At 40.0% G+C, this 14,047-nt stretch overlaps 1 non-coding gene across 1 annotated transcript; it reads right to left on the bottom strand.

Annotated features, from left to right (window-relative positions):
- Positions 1-6,513: 6,513 nt before the first annotated feature.
- On the bottom strand, positions 6,514-6,617 carry LOC112805026 (small nucleolar RNA R71). The gene has a single exon (XR_003203640.1). It is a non-coding gene; the product is annotated as a small nucleolar RNA R71 (small nucleolar RNA).
- Between the last annotated feature and the right edge of the window lie 7,430 nt (positions 6,618-14,047).

Here is a 14,047-nt window from a genome sequence, read left to right as displayed (position 1 = left end):
AAACTTCATCGACGCGCAAGCGTCATGCACGCTAACGCGTGGATTAAAAATTTGCCAATCGACGCGTACGCGTCAACCACGCGTACGCGTGGGTGTTCTCGTGCCCCAGGCACAACACTGGCACAGTTCTGGCATAACTCTCTGGAAAATGGCTGGGCATTGGGTGCAGCACAATCGGCGCGCCCGCACACATCACGCTCACGCGTGGATGGCATTTTCGGGAAGAACGGCGCGCACGCGCCAAGTGCGCCCACGCGCAAGGGGTCATTCTGCTAAAAATTTTCTAAGTTAAAAGCTGCAGAATTTACCAATTTGAACCCCAATCTTCCAACGGACATAACTTTCTCATTTTAAATCGTTTTTCACCCGTTCTTCGAACGGCATGGACATACTGGATCCAATTTCATTTCTAAATAGATTTGGCACAAAACAGAGATCCGTAGTCCAAGTTATGTCCCACCAAAATATGCCCAAAAGCCATGTTTTTCATAAAAACCACAAGGTGCCATTTTCAAAACAAGTCATTTCCAACTCTTTTCAAAATCAATCAAAACATGCCATTCTCATCCCTTTCCTTTGAAATCAATCAAAATACATCAATTTTAACATCAAGCCTCCTCAACTCACACATTGACACTTTACCACAAATTACAAAATCACTATCTCATCATTTTAACCTACTTCACCCAAGTGGCTCAAACTCAAACATATTGACATATCATATACTCTTCCTCATGCCAAATCCAATAACACCAATCCCAATAATTCATTATTGTACACAATCAACATCATACTCACCATAAACATGGTTCAACCCACAATTCAACCATAACCAATCATCAAGCATATATCACAACATGCATATTTCTCATGCATCATACCACCAAGGCATCATTAATCATCATCACATATATGACCACATCATATATCTCAATCATTAATCAACATCAACCATTCAATGCCTATCTTAGGGCCTCTAGCCTAAGTATTTCCTACCACATTACATATTAGATACGGGAAACCGAAACCATACCTTAGCCGATTTTTCCCAAGCTCCACCGGAGCACTTCCAAATCACCTATCCACAAGCTCTCAAGGCCTCAACACCTCCAAGAACAAATTTTTTCACCACCAAACCTTTTCCAAGCTTTTCAAAATCACCAATCAAGCTCCAATATCCACACACACACAACCTAAGCCACAACCATCATACCCATACACAACATCTCAAAACCCAAACATCATAAAATCACAAATTACACTAGGGTTGAGAATCTTACCACACCCAAGGTCCAAGGAGACAAGATTAACCTTCTCCTTCAAGAGAGTTGGGTCCTATAACATCAAAGAACCCAAAATCTCAACATTTTACCCATGAAACTCGAAAATAAGGGCTGGAATTTCGAACAGAAGCTTGTGTCTTACCTTAAGATTGATTGTATGGGTTTTGTAGAGCTCTCCGCGGTGAACGCGTGGCCGCAAACAGAGCGGCAATCGGAGCTCTAGATCAAAAGTTATGGTGGTTTGAAGATCAAGAGAGAGATAGAGGTTTGAGAGAGAGTTCTTCCCCCATTTCCTCTCTTTTTTAGCGTGTTTGGTGTTGTGTGAGGAGAGAGAGAGTGCTGAAAACTAGGGTTTTGGTTTAGTTATGTTGGGCCAAGGGCCCACTTTAGGTCCAATTGGCCCGGTTTGGCCCGTTCGGTCCAATCTTGGTCCGAATTCTATAAAATTGGTACCGAAATTCTCGTCTCAGTCTCCTCTATCACATTTAGCCATAAAAATCACATTTTAGGCTTTCTAGAATAAATTCTCATTTATGGGTTAATTAGCCGTTAATTAACTGGGTTTTACATTCTACCCACCTAATTGGGAATTTCGCCCACAAAATTCAAATGCAATTACCTGAGAATAAATGCGGATAATCCGTTCGCATCTCTGACTCAAGTTCCCAAGTGTGTTCCTCAACACCGCCTCGACTCCATGCCACTTTGACTAATGAAACCTCTTTTCAACGCAACCGTTTGATACTAGCAAGGGTAAAAAGGATCCAAGGCTTTGAGCATCAATGGATAGGAGGGCCCAAGGAAATTAAATCCAGGCCTAAGCGGCTAAATCAAGCTGTCCCTAACCATGTGCTTGTGTCATGAAGGTCCAAGTGAAAAGCTTGAGACTGAGTGGTTAAAGTCGTGATCCAAAGCAAAAACGAGTGTGCTTAAGAGCTCTGGACACCACTAATTGGGGACTCTAGCAAAGCTGAGTCACAATCTGAAAAGGTTCACCCAGTCATGTGTCTGTGGCATTTATGTATCCGGTGGTAATACTGGAAAACAAAGTGCTTAGGGCCACGGCCAAGACTCATAAGTAGCTGTGTTCAAGAATCAACATGCTTAACTAGGAAAGTCAATAACACTATCCAAAATTCTAAGTTCCCAGAGATGCCAATCACTCTGAACTTCAAAGGAAAAAGTGAGATGCCAAAACTGTTCAGAAGCGAAAAGCTACAAGTCCCGCTCATCTAATTATAATTAACATTCATTGATATTCTGGAATTTATAGTATATTCTCTTCTTTTATCCTATTTGATTTTCAGTTGCTTGGGGACAAGCAACAATTTAAGTTTGGTGTTGTGATGAGCGGATAATTTATACGCTTTTTGGCATTGTTTTTAGGTAGTTTTTAGTAAGTTTAAGCTACTTTTAGGGATGTTTTCATTAGTTTTTATGTTAAATTCACATTTCTGGACTTTACTATGAGTTTGTGTATTTTTCTGTGATTTCAGGTAAATTCTGGCTGAAATTGAGGGACTTGAGCAAAACTCTGAAGAAGGCTGACAAAAGGACTGCTGATGCTGTTGGAATCTGACCTCCCTGCACTCGAAATGGATTTTCTAGAGCTACAGAACTCCAATTGGCGCGCTCTCAACGGCGTTGGAAAGTAGACATTCAGAGCTTTCCAGAAATATATAATAGTCCATACTTTATTCGGAAATTGACGACGTAACTTGGCGTTGAACGCCAAGTACATGCTGCTGTCTAGAGTTAAACGCCAGAAAAACGTCATGATCCGGAGTTGAACGCCCAAAACACGTCATAACTCGGAGTTCAACTCCAAGAGAAGCCTCAGCTCGTGGATTGATCAAGCTCAGCCCAAGCATACACCAAGTGGGCCCCGAAAGTGGATTTATGCATCAAATACTTACTCATGTAAACCCTAGTAGCTAGTCTAAGTATAAATAGGATAAGTTACTATTGTATTAGACATCTTTTGACAGTTTAATCTTTTGACTTTGTAGTCTTTGATCATTCGGTCTTTTGATCATGGAGAGGGCTGGCCATTCGGCCATGCCTGAACCTCTTTTACTTATGTATTTTCAACGGTGGAGTTTCTGCACACCATAGATTAAGGGTGTGGAGCTCTGCTGTACCTCAAGTATTAATGCAATTCTATTTTCTTTGATTCAAATCTCTCTTATTCTTATTCCAAGATATTCATTCGTACCCAAGAACATGATGAGTGTAATGATGAAAGTGACGATCATTATCATTCTCACTTATGAACGCACGTGATTGACAACCACTTCCGTTCTACATGCAACCGAGCTTGAATGTGTATCTCTTAGATTCCCCAACAGAATCTTCGTGGTATAAGCTAGATAGATGGCGGCATTTATGAGGATCCGGAAAGTCTCACCTTGTCTGTGGTATTCCGAGTAGGATCCTGGGAATCCGGAAAGTCTAACCTTGTCTGTGGTATTCCGAGTAGGATTCCGGTAATGAATGACTGTGACGTGCTTCAGACTCGCAAGTGCTGGGCGTTAGTGACAGACGCAAAAGGATCAAGGGATTCTATTCCAGTAGGAGCGGGAACCAACCAGTGATTAGCCGTGCTGTGACAGAGCGCGTGAGCGTAGTTTTCACTGCGAGGATGGGATGTAGCCATCAACCATGGGTGATGCCTCCAGACGATTAGCCGTGCGAGTGACAGCCGCATAGGATCATTTTCCCGAGAGGATTGAAAGTAGCCACCGCTGATGGTGAACCCCTATATACAGCTTGCCATGGAAAGGAGTAAGAAGGATTGAGTTGAAGAAGTGGGAAAGCAGGCGTCCTTGAGCCATACAGTATCTCCATTCGCTTATCTGAAATTTCCACCAATGAATCTGCATAAGTGTTCTATCCCTTTTATTATTTATTTTCTTATTTCTATTTTCGAAACCCATAAACCAATTTAATCTGCCTAACTGAGATTTACAAGGTGACCATAGCTTGCTTCATACCAACAATCTCTGTGGGATCGACCCTTACTCACGTAAGGTTTATTACTTGGACGACCCAGTACACTTGCTGGTTAGTTGAACGGAGTTGTGAGCTTCTCTAACAGTGCCTGAAACTCTTTTATCACAATTTCGTCCACCAAGTTTTTGGCGCCGTTGCCGGGGATTGTTCGACTATGGACAACTGACGGTTCATCTTGTTGCTCAGATTAGGTAATTTTCTTTTCAAAAAAATCTTTTTCAAAATTTTTTTTCTTTTATTTTTCGTTTTTCCAAAAATATTTTCAAAAAAAAAATAATAAAAATACAAAAAAATCATAAAATCATAAAAACCAAAAATATTTTGCGTTTCTTGTTTGAGTCTTGTGTTAATTTTTAAGTTTGGTGTCAACTGCATGCTTTTAAAATTTTTCTTGCATTTTTTTTCGAAAATTTCATGCATTCATAGTGTTCTTCATGATCTTCAAGTTGTTCTTGACAAGTCTTCTTGTTTGATCTTGATGATTTCTTGTTTTATGTTGTTTGTTGTTTTTCATGTGCACTTTTGCATTCATATTTTCCATGCATTAAAGATTTCTAAGTTTGGTGTCTTGCATGTTTTCTTTGCATTAAAAATTTTTCAAAATTATGTTCTTGATGTTCATCATGATCTTCAAAGTGTTCTTGGTGTTCATCTTGACATTCATAGCATTCTTGCATGCATTCATTGTTTTGATCTAAAAATTTCATGCATTGAATATTTTTGTTGTTTTTCTCTTTCATAATTAAAAATTCAAAAAATCAAAAAAATATCTTTTCCTTATTTTCCTCCAAATTTTCGAAATTTTGGGTTGACTTGGCCAAAAATTTTTAAAATTAGTTGTTTCCTACAAGTCAAGTCAAAATTTCAATTTTAAAAATCTTATCTTTTCAAAATCTTTTTCAAAAATCATATCTTTTTCATTTTTTTATAAATTTCGAAAATTTCAAAAATCTTTTTCAAAATATTTTCAAAATCTTTTTCTTATCTTTATATCAAATTTTCGAAAATTAGCTAACAATTAATGTGATTGGTTCAAAAATTTGAAGTTTGTTACTTTCTTGTTAAGAAAGGTTCAATCTTTAAGTTCTAAAATCTTATCTTGTAGTTTCTTGTTAGTTGAGTCTTTTTAAAAAATTAAATCTTTTTCAAAATATCTTTTTATTACAATTTTATCTTATCTTTTTATCTTTTATCTTATCTTTTCAAAAATTTTATCTTTTTCAAAATTTGATTTCAAAATATCTTATCTAACTTCTTATCCTCTTATCTTTTTCAAAATTTGATTTCAAATCTTTTTCAATCAACTAACTAACTTTTTGTTTGTTTCTTATCTTTTTCAAAACCACCTAACTACTTTTCCCTCTCTAATTTTCGAAAATTCTCCCTCTCTTTTTCAAAAATTCTTTTTGTTTTAAATTTTAATTTTAATTATATTTTGTCTTTGATTTTCGAAAATTACTAACCTCTTTTTCAAAAATTATTTTCGAAATCTTCCTTCTCTTTTCTTCTTCTATTTAATTATTTAATTACTAACACTTCTCTTCACCTCTCTTCATCCAAAAATCCGAATCCCCATCTCCATTCTTCTAACCCCTTTCTTCTTCTACTAACATAAGGGAATCTCTATACTGTGACATAGAAGATTCCTCTTTCTTTCCTTGTTTTCTTCTCTTTCATATGAGTAGGAACAGGGAAAAAGGGCACTCTTGTTGAAATTGATCCAGAACCTGAAAGGACTCTGAAGAGAAAATTAAGAGAAGCTAAATTACAACAATCCAGAAACAACCTTTCAGAAATTTTCGAACAAGAGAAGGACATGGCAGCCGAAAATAATAATAATAATAATGCAAGGAGAATGCTTGGTGACTTCACAAAGCCAACATCCAAGTTTGATGGAAGAAGCATCTCCATTCCTGCCATTGGAGCCAATAACTTTGAGCTGAAGCCTCAACTAGTTGCTTTAATGCAACAAAACTGCAAGTTTTATGGACTTCCATCTGAAGATCCTTATCAGTTTTTAACTGAGTTCTTGCAGATCTGTGAGACTGTAAAGACGAATGGAGTTGATCCTGAAGTCTATAGACTCATGCTTTTCCCTTTTGCTGTAAGAGACAGAGCTAGAATATGGTTGGATTCACAACCTAAGGATAGCCTGGACTCCTGGGATAAGCTGGTCACTGCCTTCTTGGATAAATTCTTTCCTCCTCAAAAGCTGAGCAAGCTGAGAGTGGATGTTCAAACCTTCAAACAAAAAGATGGTGAATCCCTCTATGAAGCTTGGGAAAGATACAAGCAGTTGACCAAAAGATGTCCATCTGACATGTTTTCAGAATGGACCCTATTAGATATCTTCTATTATGGTCTCTCTGAATTTTCGAAAATGTCACTGGACCACTCTGCAGGTGGATCTATTCACCTAAAGAAAACGCCTGAAGAGGCTCAAGAACTCATTGACATGGTTGCAAACAACCAGTTCATGTATACCTCTGAGAGGAATTCCGTAAATAATGGGATACCTCAGAAGAAAGGAGTTCTTGAAATTGATGCTCTGAATGCCATATTGGCTCAGAACAAAATGTTGACTCAACAGGTCAACATAATCTCTCAAAATCTGAATGGATTGCAACTTGCATCCAACAGTACTAGAGAGGTAGCTTCTGAAGAAGCTTATGATCCTGAGAACCCTGCCATGGCAGAGGTCAATTACATGGGTGAACCTTATGGAAACACCTATAATCCATCATGGAGAAATCACCCAAATTTCTCCTGGAAGGATCAACAAAAGTCTCAACAAGGCTTTAACAATGGTGGACGCAATAGGATGAGCAATAGTAAGCCATATCCATCATCTTCTCAGCAACAGACAGAGAATTCAGAACAAAACACTTCTAATTTAGCTAATATTATCTCTGATCTGTCAAAAGCCACTTTCAGTTTCATGAATGAAACAAGATCTTCCATTAGAAATCTGGAGGCACAAGTGGGCCAGCTGAGTAAAAAAGTCATTGAAACTCCTCCCAGTATTCTCCCAAGCAATACAGAAGAGAATCCAAAAGGAGAGTGCAAGGCCATTGATTTGATCAAAGTGACCGAATGCACTAGGGAGGAGGAGGACGAAAATCCTAGTGAGGAAGACCTCCTGGGACATCCTTCAAGCAAGAAGGAGTTTCCTATTAAGGATCCAGAGGAATCTGAGGCTCATCTAGAGACCATAGAGATTCCATTAAATCTCCTTCTGCCATTCATGAGCTCTGAAGACTATTCTTCCTCTGAAGAGGATGAAGATGTGACTGGAGAGCAAGTTGCTCAATATTTAGGAGCTATCATGAAACTGAATGCCAAACTATTTGGTAATGAGACTTGGGAAAGTGAACCTCCCTTGCTCATTAGTGAACTAGATACTTGGATTCAGAAAACTCTACCTCAAAAGAAACAAGATCCTGGCAAGTTCTTAATTCCTTGTACCATTGGCACCATGAGCTTTGAAAAAGCTCTATGTGATCTGGGGTCAGGGATAAATCTTATGCCACTCTCTGTAATGGAGAAGCTGGGGATCATTGAGGTACAACCTGCCTTGTTCTCATTGTAATTAGCAGATAAGTCATTGAGACAAGCTTATGGAATAGTAGAGGACGTGCTAGTAAAGGTTGAAGGCCTTTACATCCCTGCTGATTTCATAATCCTAGACACTAGGAAGGAAGATGATGAATGCATCATCCTAGGAAGACCTTTCCTAGCCACAGCAGGAGCTGTGATAGATGTCAACAGAGGAGAATTAGTCCTTCAATTGAACGGGGACTACCTTGTGTTTAAGGCACATGGCCATCCCTCTATGACAAAAGAGAGTAAGCAGGAAGAGCTTCTCTCAGTTCAGAGTCAAGAAGAGCCCACACAGTCAAACTCTAAGTTTGGTGTTGTGAAGCCACAACCAAACGCTAAGTTTGGTGTTCAGACCCCATACCCAAACTCTAAGTTTGGTGTTGGGACTACACAAAAATTGACCTGATCACCTAGTGGCTCCATGAGAGCCACTGTCAAGCTATTGACATTAAAGAAGCGCTTGTTGGGAGGCAACCCAATTTTATTTATCTAATTTTATTTTATTTTGTTTCTTTGTTATTTTTGTGTTTAATTAGGTACATGATCATGAGGAGTCACGAAAAAATCAAAAAAAATTAAAAACAGAGTCAAAAATAGAAGAAAAAAATTGTTCACCCTGGAGGCAGCGCAGACTGGCGTTCAACGCCAGTAAGATGCATCTGGCTGGCGTTCAACGCCAGAACAGAGCACCATTCTGGCGCTGAACGCCAGAAACAAGCAACATCCTGGCGCTGAATGCCAGGAATGTGCCTGGAGGAGACAAGCTGGCGTTAAACGCCAGCAACAAGCATGAAACTGGCGTTCAACGCCAGAAACATGCATTACATGGGCGTTGAACGCCCAGAACGTGCACCAATGGGCGTTTGAACGCCAGAATGGTGCACGAAGGCAATTTACATGCCTATATGGTGAAGGAATGGTATTTCTTTTCACCTCAGGATCTGTGGACCCCACAGGATCACCCCAGGATCTGTGGACCCCACAGGATCCCCACCTACCATATTCCCACCTTTTCTTTCAATCCTAATCACACTCTCCTAATCCAAACCTCATTTCACCCTTTCCCATATCACACTTCCCAAAAACCTTCACCAATCACCTCAATTCCTCTTCCCAATTACCCCATTCACCATTCACATCACCCCACTCTTCCCCATAAAACCCACCTACCTTCATAAAATTCAAATTCAAATTCCCATCCATTCCCACCCAAAATGGCCGAATACCCACCCTCCCTCTCCCTATAAATTCCCTTCCCTTCTACTTCATTTTTCACACAAACACAACCCTTTCTTCTCCCACATAGCCGAACCTACTTCTTCCCCTTCTGCCATCTTCTCTTCTTCTTCTTCTACTCTTCTTTTCTTTCTTGCTCGAGGGCGAGCAAAATTTTAAGTTTGGTGTGGTAAAAGCATAAGCTTTTTGTTTTTCCATCACCATCAATGGCATCTAAGGCCGGAGTATCCTCTAGAAAAGGGAAAGGGAAGATAAAAGCTTCCACCTCCGAGTCATGGGAGAAGGAAAGATTCATCTCCAAAAGCCATCAAGACCACTTCTATGATGTTGTGGCAAAGAAGAAGGTGATCCCTGAGGTCCCTTTCAAGCTCAAAAAGAATGAGTATCCGGAAATCCGACATGAAATCCAAAGAAGAGGTTGGGAAGTCCTAGCCAACCCCATGCAACAAGTCGGAATATTGATGGTTCAAGAGTTCTATGCCAATGCATGGATCACTAGGAACCATGATCAAAGTATGAACCCGAATCCAAAGAACTATATCACAATGGTTCGGGGGAAATACTTAGATTTTAGTCCGGAAAATGTGAGGTTGGCGTTTCACTTGCCTATGATGCAAGGAGATGAACACCCCTACACTAGAAGGGTCAACTTTAATCAAAGGTTGGACCAAGTCCTTATGGACATATGTGTGGAAGGAGCTCAGTGGAGAATAGACTCCAAAGGCAAGCCAGTTCAACTAAGAAGACTGGATCTCAAGCCTGTGGCTAGAGGATGGTTGGAGTTCATCCAAAGATCCATCATTCCTACTAGCAACCGATCTGAAGTTACTGTGGATCGGACCATCATGATCCATAGCATCATGATTGGAGAGGAAGTAGAAGTTCATGAGGTCATCTCCAATGAACTCTACAAAATAGCCGACAAGTCCTCACCCATGGCACGGCTAGCCTTCCCTCACCTTATTTGCCATCTATGTTACTCAGCTGGAGTTATCATAGATGGAGATGTCTCCATCGAAGAAGACAAGCCCATCACCAAGAAAAGGATGGAGCAAGCAAGAGAAGCTCCTCACGGCCCTCAAGAAGTGCATGAGGAAGCTCATCATCAACAAATTCCTGAGATGCCTCAAGGAATGCACCTTCCTCCCAACACTTATTGGGAGCAACTCAACACCTCCTTAGAAGATTTGAGCCATAATGTGGAACAATTAAGGGTGGAACATCATGAGCACTCCATCATTCTCCAAGAAATAAGAGAAGATCAAAGAGCAATGAGGGAGGAGCAACAAAGGCAAGGAAGGGACATAGAAGAGCTTAAGAACATCATTAGTCCTTCAAGAAGAAGACGCCACTAAAGGTGGATTCATTCCTTGTTCTTTATCTCTTTCTGTTTTCGGTTTTTAGTATTATGTTTATCTATGTTTTGTGTCTCTACTTCATGATCATTAGTATGTAACCATGCCTTAAAGCTATGAATAAAATCCATTAGTCTTTCACCTCTCTTAAATGAAAAATGTTTTAATTCAAAAGAACAAGAAGTACATAGATTTCGAATTTATCATTGAATTTAATTTAATTATATTGATGTGGTGGCAATACTTTTTGTTTTCTGAATGAATGCTTGAACAGTGCATATTTTTGATCTTGTTGTTTATGAGTGTTAAAATTGTTGGCTCTTGAAAGAATGATAAACAAAGAGAAATGTTATTGATGATTTGAAAAAATTCATGAAATTGATTCTTGAAGCAAGAGAAAGCAATGAAAAAGGAAGCTTGCGAAAAAAAAATGGCGAAAAAAATATAGAAAGAAAAAGAAGGAGCAATAGAAAAAGCCAATAGCCCTTAAAACCAAAAGGCAAGGGTAAAAAGGATCCAAGGCTTTGAGCATCAATGGATAGGAGGGCCCAAGGAAATTAAATCCTGGCCTAAGCGGCTAAATCAAGCTGTCCCTAACCATGTGCTTGTGTCATGAAGGTCCAAGTGAAAAGCTTGAGACTGAGTGGTTAAAGTCGTGATCCAAAGCAAAAAAGAGTGTGCTTAAGAGCTCTGGACACCACTAACTGGGGACTCTAGCAAAGCTGAGTCACAATCTGAAAAGGTTCACCCAGTCATGTGTCTGTGGCATTTATGTATCCGGTGGTAATACTGGAAAACAAAGTGCTTAGGGCCACGGCCAAGACTCATAAGTAGCTGTGTTCAAGAATCAACATGCTTAACTAGGAAAGTCAATAACACTATCCAAAATTCTAAGTTCCCAGAGATGCCAATCACTCTGAACTTCAAAGGAAAAAGTGAGATGCCAAAACTGTTCAGAAGCGAAAAGCTACAAGTCCCGCTCATCTAATTATAATTAACATTCATTGATATTCTGGAATTTATAGTATATTCTCTTCTTTTATCCTATTTGATTTTCAGTTGCTTGGGGACAAGCAACAATTTAGGTTTGGTGTTGTGATGAGCGGATAATTTATACGCTTTTTGGCATTGTTTTTAGGTAGTTTTTAGTAAGTTTAAGCTACTTTTAGGGATGTTTTCATTAGTTTTTATGTTAAATTCACATTTCTGGACTTTACTATGAGTTTGTGTGTTTTTCTGTGATTTCAGGTAAATTCTGGCTGAAATTGAGGGACTTGAGCAAAACTCTGAAGAAGGCTGACAAAAGGACTGCTGATGCTGTTGGAATCTGACCTCCCTGCACTCGAAATGGATTTTCTAGAGCTACAGAACTCCAATTGGCGCGCTCTCAACGGCGTTGGAAGGTAGACATTCAGAGCTTTCCAGAAATATATAATAGTCCATACTTTATTCGGAAATTGACGACGTAACTTGGCATTGAACGCCAAGTACATGCTGCTGTCTAGAGTTAAACGCCAGAAAAACGTCATGATCCGGAGTTGAACGCCCAAAACACGTCATAACTCGGAGTTCAACTCCAAGAGAAGCCTCAGCTCGTGGATTGATCAAGCTCAGCCCAAGCATACACCAAGTGGGCCCCGAAAGTGGATTTATGCATCAAATACTTACTCATGTAAACCCTAGTAGCTAGTCTAAGTATAAATAGGATAAGTTACTATTGTATTAGACATCTTTTGACAGTTTAATCTTTTGACTTTGTAGTCTTTGATCATTCGGTCTTTTGATCATGGAGAGGGCTGGCCATTCGGCCATGCCTGAACCTCTTTTACTTATGTATTTTCAACGGTGGAGTTTCTGCACACCATAGATTAAGGGTGTGGAGCTCTGCTGTACCTCAAGTATTAATGCAATTCTATTTTCTTTGATTCAAATCTCTTTTATTCTTATTCCAAGATATTCATTCGTACCCAAGAACATGATGAGTGTAATGATGAAAGTGACGATCATTATCATTCTCACTTATGAACGCACGTGATTGACAACCACTTCCGTTCTACATGCAACCGAGCTTGAATGTGTATCTCTTAGATTCCCCAACAGAATCTTCGTGGTATAAGCTAGATAGATGGCGGCATTTATGAGGATCCGGAAAGTCTCACCTTGTCTGTGGTATTCCGAGTAGGATCCTGGGAATCTGGAAAGTCTAACCTTGTCTGTGGTATTCCGAGTAGGATTCCGGTAATGAATGACTGTGACGTGCTTCAGACTCGCAAGTGCTGGGCGTTAGTGACAGATGCAAAAGGATCAAGGGATTCTATTCTAGTAGGAGCGGGAACCAACCAGTGATTAGCCGTGCTGTGACAGAGCGCGTGAGCGTAGTTTTCACTGCGAGGATGGGATGTAGCCATCAACCATGAGTGATGCCTCCAGACGATTAGCCGTGCGAGTGACAGCCGCATAGGATCATTTTCCCGAGAGGATTGAAAGTAGCCACCGCTGATGGTGAACCCCTATATACAGCTTGCCATGGAAAGGAGTAAGAAGGATTGAGTTGAAGAAGTGGGAAAGCAGGCGTCCTTGAGCCATACAGTATCTCCATTCGCTTATCTGAAATTTCCACCAATGAATCTGCATAAGTGTTCTATCCCTTTTATTATTTATTTTCTTATTTCTATTTTCGAAATCCATAAACCAATTTAATCTGCCAAACTGAGATTTACAAGGTGACCATAGCTTGCTTCATACCAACAATCTCTGTGGGATCGACCCTTACTCACGTAAGGTTTATTACTTGGACGACCCAGTACACTTGCTGGTTAGTTGAACGGAGTTGTGAGCTTCTCTAACAGTGCCTGAAACTCTTTTATCACAATTTCGTCCACCAAACTCTAAGGGCTTTCGCCTCTGATCGGCGTAACTCTTTTGACGACTCTGCGCTGTAAGCATCCTATCACGGATTTTCTTGACTTGTTCAGTAGTCTCGGCTATCATTTCCGGCCCCAACAAGCTTTTCTCTCTAGCTTCATACCAACATAGTGGAGATTGACATTTCCTCCCATACAAGGCCTCATACGGAGCCATTCCAATGCTCGCATGATAGCTATTATTGTATGCAAACTCCACTAATGGCATATACCAATCCCAACTCACCGGTTGGTCCAAAACACAAGCTCTCAACATATCTTCTAGTGTTTGGATCGTCCTTTCAGATTGACCATCTGTTTGAGGATGGTAAGCCGTGCTCAAGCTTAATCGGGTTCCAAAAGCTTTCTAAAATGCACCCCAAAACCTTGAAGTGAAGCGAGGATCTCTATCAGAGATTATAGTAGCAGGTACACCATGCAGTCTCACAATCTCCTTTATGTATAACTGTGCTAGCTCCTCAAGGGTGTAAGTCATCCGAATGGGCAAAAAGTGAGCTAACTTCGTCAGTCGGTCCACAATCACCCAAATAGCATCAAAACCAGCCCTAGTCCTTGGCAATCCAGACACAAAGTCCATTGCAATACTTTCCCACTTCCATTGTGGAATCTCTAAAGGTTGCAACATCCCGGAAGGTCT

This window comes from Arachis hypogaea, chromosome 5, assembly GCF_003086295.3.
Source record: "Arachis hypogaea cultivar Tifrunner chromosome 5, arahy.Tifrunner.gnm2.J5K5, whole genome shotgun sequence".
In the NCBI taxonomy this organism is placed as follows: domain Eukaryota; kingdom Viridiplantae; phylum Streptophyta; class Magnoliopsida; order Fabales; family Fabaceae; genus Arachis; species Arachis hypogaea.
Note: the sequence above shows the minus strand (reverse complement) of the source record. Positions and strands in the feature narration are given on the sequence as shown.